Consider the following 9498-nt stretch of genomic DNA (forward strand, 5'->3'; position numbering starts at 1 on the left):
AGGAGGCACTGAACACATGTTTATGTATTCGTTAACTGGTATTTGAATTATATATTGCCGTTTAACTCACCATCTTAAAATTTAGTGCTTTAAAACAACAGTAATTTATTATTTCTCACAATTTTCTGGGTTAGCTGGGGCTCAGTTGGACAGTTCTTATACTGGTCTCACTTGAAGTCTTTTATGTGGGTACAGTCAGATGGTTGGGACTGGAAAGTCCAAGATGGCTGCACTCCCATATCTAGCACTTTGTGGGGATGACAGGAAAGTTGAGCCCCACAGGGTGCTGGGATCGCAGGATCTAGTCTTTCTCCATAGTCTCAGAGTCTTTTCCTCTCCATGTGGTCTCTTCCCATACTATCTTTAGTAGAGTAGCCAAACTTTTTTCATGGTGACTCAGGGTTCCCAAAAGTACAAACATGGAAGCTGCCAGGTCTTGTGCCACATTCAGTTAATTAAAACAAGTTGGCAGATTCCATTTGGGAAGGGACTGTATACCAGGAGGTATGATTCACTGGAGGTCATCTTTGGAGTCTAGCTGCCACATGTGGACACTTAAAATATATATCAAGGCCAGGCACAGTGGTGGGCCTGTAATCCCAGCAGGAGGATGTTGGGAAGCCAAGGTGGGTGGATCACTTGAGGTCAGGAGTTCGAGACCAGCCTGGCCAACATGGTGAAACCCTGTCTACTGAAAATACAAAAATTAGCCGGGTGTGGTGGCACACACCTGTAATCCCAGCTACTTGGGAGGCTGAGGTAGGACAATCGCTTTAACCTGGGAGGCGGAGGTTGCAGTGAGCCAAGATCCCACCACTGCACTCCCACCTGGGCAGCAGAGAGAGAATCCATCTCAAAAACAGAAAAGAAAAGAAATAAAATTTAAAAAATAAAATAACATACATATCAGGAAACATCAATTTTGTTTATTTCAAGAATGTACTTTCTCAATTTGTTTCTACTTTTTGTCTCAATTTTTTAAGATCAGCTTTAGGTATACTAGAAATTAACAAACTAATGAGCCTGGTGGGGAATCTTCTAAAATGGTTCCCAATCATCCCTGCCTTCTAGTGTTCAGGCCCTTAAGCAATCCCCTTCCCTTGAGTGTGGGCTGAACCTAGTGATTTGCTTCTAACAAATAAAATACAGCAAAAGTGAGGGGATGTCAGTTTTTTAATGAATTATAAAAGATTGTGACTTTGTCTTACTGGTTCTCTCTCTCTCTCTCTCTCTTTCTCTCTTTCTCTCTCCCCCTGCCCCCCACCCCACCTCTCAAAGACACTCTCCTGTCTTCTTGGCTTACTTGCTGTATGAGTTTGCTAGGGTTGCCATAACAAAGTACCACAAACTAGGTGGCTTAACAACAGAAATTTATTGTCTCACGGTTTCAGAGTCTAGAAGTCTGAAGGTATCAGCCGGGTTGGTTCCTTCTAAGGGCTGTGAAGGAGAGTTCTGTCCCACACCTCTCTCCTTGGCTTGTGGGTGGCTGATGGCCAGCTTCTCCCAGTGTCCCTTCACATCATCTTCTTTCTACATGTGTCCATTTCTGTGTCCAAAATTCCCCTTTATATGAAGACCTCAGTCATACTGGATTAGAGCCCACCCTAATGACCTTATTTTAGCATAGCTAATTAAATCTATAACAACTCTGTTTCCAAATAAAGTCATACCCTGAGGTAGTAGGGGTTAGGACTTTAACAATTCAACCCATAATAGGGAGGATGAGTGTTATGGGAATGGGAAAGGAAATGTTGTTTTCTTTAAAGTACATGACTCAGAGGTTGCATATAGCACCTCCCCTCATATTCCATTGGCCAGCAGTTAGCCGCATGGCCACATGACCATCCAACCTCAAGAGAAAAAGGAAATATAGTTCTTAGCTGGTGGCCACCTGCCAGCCAAAACTGTTGTTGTTTTATTATTAGAGAAAGATGGGGAAAAAGGATATTGGGGGCAACTAGCAGCTTCAGATACATTATAGTTTGCAAAAATTTTGTGAAGGAGAGAACTACCTCCTCCAAACTGCAATAATAATTGCTCTTTTGTTGCAACTACCAACCTACCATACCAGAAATATTATGATTAGTCCTCACAATAACCCTGAGAGTCATTTTTCCTCCCATGTATTACAAAAGGAAGAATCAAGGTTCAGAGAGATTAAGCAATTTGGTCAGAGCCAAACCCTTTAAGTGGTGGAGCCTGGAATCCAACAGAGGATTCTGTCTGGTGTTAAAGCCTGACCATTTCACTGCACCCCATCACATACTCTAGCAAGCAGCACTCCAGCAGGCCTACCTTATTTGTACTGCTTAACTTCATGGCAGTTCTGGGTAGTGACTTGAAGATTTGTATGGGAAATATCAGAAATGCCCATTTCTAGACTTTATGGGCTAACAAAGTGAGAGACAATCAGAATTCCTATATAAAACATACACTGGTAGTTGCGGGCAAGATAGCCAAATAGGAACAGCTAGGGCCTGCAGCTCCCAGCAAGATCAATGCAGAAGGCAGGTGATTTCTGCATTTCCAACTGAGGTACATGGCTCACCTCACTGGGATTGGTTAGATAGTGGGTGCAGCCTACAGAGGGTGAGTCAAGGCAGGGTGGGGCCTGCATCTCCCAGCAAGATCAATGCAGAAGGCAGGTGATTTCTGCATTTCCAACTGAGGTACATGGCTCACCTCACTGGGACTGGTTAGATAGTGGGTGCAGCCTACAGAGGGTGAGCCAAAGCAGGGTGGGGCACCCCCTCACCCAGGAAGCGCAAGGGGTTGGGGAACTCCCTTCCCTAGCCAAGGGAAGCCATGAGGGACTGTGGCATTAGAAACAGTGCACTCCGGCCCAGATACTATGCTTTACCCGCAGTCTTCACAACCCGCAGACCAAGAGATTCCCTTGGGTGCTTATGTCACCAGGGCCCTGGGTTTCAAGCACAAAACTGGGCGGCCATTTGGGCAAACACCAAGCTAGCTGCAGGAGTTTTTTTTCATACCCCATTGGCACCTGGAATACCAGTGAGACAGAACTGTTCACTACCCTGGAAAGGGGGCTGAAGCCAGGGAGCCAAGTGGTCTAGCTCAGCAGATCCACCCCCACAGAGCCCAGCAAGCTAATATCCACTGGCTTGAAATTCTTGCTGCCAGCACAGCAGTCTGAAGTCCACCTGGAGTGCTCAAGCTTGGTGGGAGGAGGGGTGTCCACCATTACTGAGGCCTGAGTGGGCATGCAAACAAAGTGTAAACACAAACACAGTGTAAACAAAGTGTAAACACAAATGCAGTGTAAACAAAGCATAAACACAAACACAGTGTAAACAAAGCCACTGGGAAGTTCGAACTGGGTGGAACCCACAGCAGCTCAGCAAAGCCGCTGTAGCCAGACTGCCTCTCTAGACTCCTCCTCTCTGGCAGGCCATCTCTGAAAGAAAGGCAGCAGCCGGTAGTCAGGGGCTTATAAATAAAACTCCCATCTCCCTGGGACAGAGCACCTGGGGGAAGGGGCTGCTGTGGGTGCAGCTTCAGCAGACTTAGACATTCCAGCCTGCTGGCTTTGAAGAGAGCAGCAGATCTCCCAGCATAGCACTTGAGCTCTGCTAAGGGACAGACTGCCTTCTCAAGTGGGTCCCTGACCCCCATGCCTCATGACTGAGAGACACCTCCCAGCAGGGGCTGACAGACACTTCATACAGGAGAGCTCCGGCTGGCATCTGGCAGGTGCCCTTCTGGGATGAAGCTTCCAGAGGAAGAAACTGCAGCCTCCGCTGGTGTTACCTAGGCAAACAGGGTCTGGAGTGGACCTCCAGCAAACTCCAGCAGACCTACAGAAGAGGAGCCTGACTGTTAGAAGGAAAACTAACAAACAGAAAGGAATAGCATCAACATCAACAAAAAGGACGTCCACACAGAAACCCCATCAAAGGTCACCAACATCAAAGACCAAAGGTAGATAAATCCATGAAGATGAGGAAAAACCAGCTCAAAAAGGCTGAAAATTCCAAAAACCAAAATGCCTCTTCTCCTCCAAAGGATCACAATTCCTCATCAGCAAGGCAACAAAACTGGAGGGAGAATGAGTTTGATGAATTGACAGAAGTAGACTTCAGAAGGTGGGTAATAACAAACTCCTCCGAGCTAAAGAAGCATGTTCTAACCCAATGCAAGGAAGCTAAGACCCTTGAAAAAAGGTTAGAGGAATTGCTGATGAGAATAACCAGTTTAGAGAAGAACATAAATGACCTGAAGGAGCTGAAAAACACAGCACGAGAACTTCGTGAAATATACACAAGTATCAATAGCCAAATCAATCAAGTGGAAGGAAGAAAGGGTATCAGAGATTGAAGATCAACTTAATGAAATAAAGCGTGAAGACAAGATTAGAGAAAAAACAATGAAAAGGAATGAACAAATCCTCCAAGAAATATGGGACTACATGAAAAGACCAAACCTATGTTTGATTGGTGTACCTGAAAGTGATGGGGAGAATAGAACCAAGTTGGAAAACACTCTTCAGGATATTATCCAGGAGAACTAGCCCAACCTAGCAAGACAGGACAACATTCAAGTTCAGGGAATACAGAGAACACCGGAAAGATACTCTTCAAGAAGAGCAATCCCAAGATATATAATTGTCAGATTCATCAAGGTTGAAATGAAGGAAAAAATGCTGAGAGATTTTTGTCACCACCAAGCCTGCCTTGCAAGAGCTCCTGAAGGAAGCATTAAATATGGGAGGGAGAAAAAAACAATACCGGCTACTGCAAAAACATACCAAATTATAAAGACCATCGACATTATGAAGAAACTGCATCAACTAACAGGCAAAATAACTAGCTAGCATCATAATGACAGGATCAAATTCACACATAACAATATTAACCTTAAATGTAAATGGGCTAAATGCCCCAATTAAAAGACACAGACTGGCAAATTGGATAAAGAGTGAAGACCACTGGGCACGGTGGCTCATGCCTGTAAACCCAGCACTTTGGGAAGCTGAGGTGGGTGGATCACAAGGTCAGGAGATCGAGACCATCCTGGCTAACATGATGAAACCACATCTCTACTAAAAATACAAAAATTAGCTGGATGTGGTGGCACATGTCTGTAATCCCAGCTACTTGGGAGGCTGAGGCAGGAGAATCACTTGAACCAGGGAGTCAGAGGTTGCAGTGAGCCAAGATCACGCCACTGTACTCCAGCCTGGTGACAGAGCAAGATGCCATCTCAAAAAAAAAAAGAGTCAAGACCCATCAGTGTGGTGTATGCAGGAGACCCATCTCACATGCAAAGACACACATAGGCTCAAAATAAAGGGATGAGGGAATATTTACCAAGCAAATTGAAAACAACAAAAAAAAGCAGGGGTTGCAATCCTAGTCTCTGTTAAAACAGACTTTAAACCAACAAAGATCAAAAAATACAAAGAAAGGCATTACATAATGGTAAAGGGATCAATGCAACAAGAAGAGCTAACTATCCTAAATATATATGCACCCAATACAGGAGCATCCAGATTCATAAAGCAAGTTCTTAGAGACCTACAAAGAGACTTAGACTCCCGCACAATAATAATGGGAGACTTTAACACCCCACTGTCAATATTAGATCAATGAGACAATAAATTAACATGTTTTTTTAGAACTGAAATAATTACATTCTATGATAAAATTATTTTGAGATTAATATACCATAAGGCTGCCAGAAATCTATTATCTTTGTACAAATTGATATTTTTTTAAAAATTCCTTATTTTTATCAACACATTGTAATTATATATATTTATGGGGTACAATTTGATGTTTTGATATATATATGTTGTATAATGATCAAATCAGGGTACTTAGCATACTCAAAAAAATACAGTGGCATAAACATATAAAACACTCTACACAATACACATACATACACACACATGTACATGTACATACACACACACACACATATAGTTTTGCTTTTGTGGAAAATTACTGTCCTTTCCTTTTTTCCTCCAAGAGCATCACTTTGCTCTGTGTTGCTCTGGTTTTAAAAAAAATCACAATGTTTATCAGAAAATAAGGTTTGTAGTCTGCTTTGCCTATGGAGTAGCCATTCTTTATTCCTTTACTTTGCTAGTAAACTTGCTTTCACTTTTTAAAAAGCAGAAAAAGAAAAGAAGAAATATAAATAAGATTTTGCTGAAGTTGAGCAGTGAGTTTTATCCCTGTCCCTCTCCCAAATCTGATGGCAGGTTATTGTTTCAATTATCTTAGCCACTTTTTCTTTTTCTCTAGGCAGAGGCAGGGAGTCAATTGGGGATGATGATTCACTAGTCTCAATTGCTCTGTGAAGGCTTTCTTGAGTGGCTTCTATTTCGTTGTGTAAACCCAAAGGTTGCCATAAGATGATCCTCTCCTCTCCCCCTTTATGGGTTAGCAGCAGTTTCTTCCACTAATCTATGAAAATTCTGGAAAAGAGGTATGTAGGTAACATCAGAGAGCCAGAGCTTTTTGGGAAAGAGGTACCAACACTCTAATCTGAGCTACTGAAATTGGAGATAGGGAAACCTGTCAGGGTAAACCCCTGAAGTCAGCTGGCAGGCAAGGCACCAATTGCCACAAAGGGAAACTCACCTGAAGGGCAAGTGCATTCTCAGTTGGTCACTCGGGCTTGACACCAGGGACTCAGTGCTTGGGCATGGAGGTGGATTCTTTCTACTTCAGTGAGTGATTAAGAGCCAAAATGCTCAAGACCTTACCACTCAGGGTATGGAATCTGAGCCTATGTGCTTCCCAGGACAGCTGCAACTGTGGAGCCCAATTCTGGAGTAAATGAAGTTGGTTGTGTGTCTGGTCCAGTAAGGATATCATCATCTACTGAACTGTGGTATTAGAAAAGCCCCGTGAGGGCAGAGCCATGTCTAGTGTGTTTCCTGCTGTATTCCTGGTGCCTAGCCCACTATCTTGTATGTGGAAGGTGCTCAGTGAATACTTCATCATAAAAGATTCTAAAGAATTCAGGATCTAGAATTCAGTAACATAACACTGTGGTAGCAACCACAGCAACCATAGCAACCATGCTGGTAGACTCAAATCTCTCTCTCTACCTCATATCTGGAAAACAAAAGTGCCCTGCTTTGGACTGAATTCTTGGACTATTCAGGTGGAGGACATAAAGAGACCTTGAAAAGGAAATACTCTAGTTCTTGTAAATAAAGGTAAATTGATTTGCAATGAATTGACTGGAAAAATAAATGTTAGTGTATGTGCACCCCAAGTAAGTAGAACAAATCATACTGGTTGCATAAGATATTATTTCAGGTATCTGAATCATGTAGATCACGGGTGACAACTGCAAGGTTCTGATTCCCTGAAAGGACATGCCTGAACAAATCTTATTTTAGTTGGATGAACCACTTGGTACGTATATATATCAATCTTTTACATCAGAAATAGCTCCTCACTCCAAAATGGGCTCAAGTTACTTTTCAGGTGTAAAAGGAGAAACTCAGCATTTCTAGTTCTCCAAATCGAATGTTAAAATCAGGCCAATTTCTCCATATTGCTGTATAAGAAATCAGAGGTAACGAAGGCACAGCAGATATTATTTATTTCCGGAGCAAACATATTCACAATGACTGCTATGTAAATAATTCAAGTAAAATATTAGTTTTAACAATCTTGCATGCATTTTCATGGAGTTAGCAATTATTACTTAAAACACACACACAACTTAGTAACTATAAGTGAATCCATGTTTTATAAACTATATATACCTGAAAACTATGGGGTAAATAATATTTGTATAAATATAATTAAATTGTAAATGAAGTAGAAAAGTTTGGCAGATGACATGATTCTATATCTAGAAAACCCCATAGTCTTGGCCCAAAAGCTTCTTATGCTGATAAACAACTTCAGCAGTTTCAGGACACAAAATCAACATACAAAAATCACTAGCATTCCTATACATCAAAAACAGCCAAGCTGTGAGGCAAATCAAGAATGTAATCCCATTCATAACTGCCGCAAAAATAATAAAATACCTGGGAATACAAGGGAGGTGAAAGATCTCTACAATGAGTATTACAAAACACAGCTCAAACAAATCAGAGATGACACAAACAAGTGGAAAACATTCCAAATTTATGGTTAGAAAGAACAAATATCATTAAAATGGTCATACTGCCCAAAGCAATTTACAGATTCAATGCTATTTCTATCAAACTACCAATGACATTCTTCACAGAACTAAAAAAAACTATTTTAAAATTCATATGGAACCAAAAAAGAGCCTGAATAGCCAAGGCAATCCTAAGCAAAAAGAACAAAGCTGGAGGCATCACTTTACCGGACTTTGAACTATACTACATGGCTACAATAACTGAAACAGCATAGTACTGGTACAAAAAAAAAAGACACATAGATCAATGGAACAGAATAGAGAGCCCAGAAATAAGGCCACACACCTACAACTATCTGATCAGCTTCAACAAAGCTGACAAAAATAAGCAATGAGGAAGGGACTCCCTATTCAATAAATAGTGCTGGGATAACTGGCTAGCCATATACAGAAGATTGAAACTAGACCCCTTCTTTACACCATATATAAAAATCAACTCAAGATGGATTAAGACTTAAATGTAAAACCCAAAACTATAAAAACCATGGAAGACAACCTAGGCAGTGCCATTCTGGACATAAAAACTGGCAAAGATTTGATGATGAAGATGCCAAAAGCAATTGCAACAAAAGCAAAAATTGATAAATAGGGTCTAATTAAACTAAAGAGCTTCTGCACAGGAAAAGAAACTATCAACAGAGTAAATAGACAACCTACAGAATGGGAGAAAATATTTGCAAACTATGCATCCAACAAAGGTCTCATATTGAAATGCAAATCAAAACCACAATGAAAGACCATCTCACTCCAGAAAGAATGGCTATCAAAGGAATATAAGTCATTCTATTATAAAGATACATACATGTGCATGTTCATTGCAGCCCTATTCACAATAGCAAAGACATGGCATCAACCTAAATGCCCATCAGTGATAGACTGGATAAAGAAAATGTGGTACATATACACCATGAAATACTATGCAGCCATAAAAAGGAATGAGATCATATCCTTTGCAGGGACATGGATGGAGTTGGAGGCTATTGTTCTCAGCAAACTAACACAGGACTAGAAAACCAAACACTGCATGTTCTTACTTGTAAGTGGGAGCTGAATGATGAGAACACATGGGGAGGAACAACACACACTGGGTCCTGTCAGGAGGTGCCAGGGGAGGGAGAGCATGAGGAAAAATAGCTAATGGATGCTGGGCTTAATACCTAGGTGATGGGATGATCTGTGCATCAAACCACCATGGCATGTGTTTACTTATGTAACAAACCTGCACATCCTGCACATGTACCCCTGAACTTCAAAGTTGAAGAAAAAAAGGTCTCATATCCAGAATCTATAAGAAACTTAAACAAATTTACAAGAAAAAAACCATTAGAAAGTGGGCAAAGG

At 41.4% G+C, this 9498-nt stretch overlaps 1 long non-coding RNA gene across 2 annotated transcripts in view; it reads right to left on the reverse strand.

The window, feature by feature from the left end:
* Positions 1–6984, reverse strand: part of LOC107974750 (uncharacterized) — a 24317-nt gene extending 17333 nt beyond the window's left edge. The window contains exon 1 of one of the 2 annotated variants that reach the window (XR_001717736.3): positions 6609–6984. This is a non-coding gene — a long non-coding RNA (uncharacterized LOC107974750). The remainder of the gene's footprint in view (positions 1–6608) is intronic. The other variant, XR_001717735.3, reaches the window with a different exon arrangement.
* Positions 6985–9498: the final 2514 nt, after the last annotated feature.

The sequence above is a fragment of the Pan troglodytes genome, chromosome 4 (assembly GCF_028858775.2).
Source record: "Pan troglodytes isolate AG18354 chromosome 4, NHGRI_mPanTro3-v2.0_pri, whole genome shotgun sequence".
NCBI classification, from domain to species: Eukaryota; Metazoa; Chordata; class Mammalia; order Primates; family Hominidae; genus Pan; species Pan troglodytes.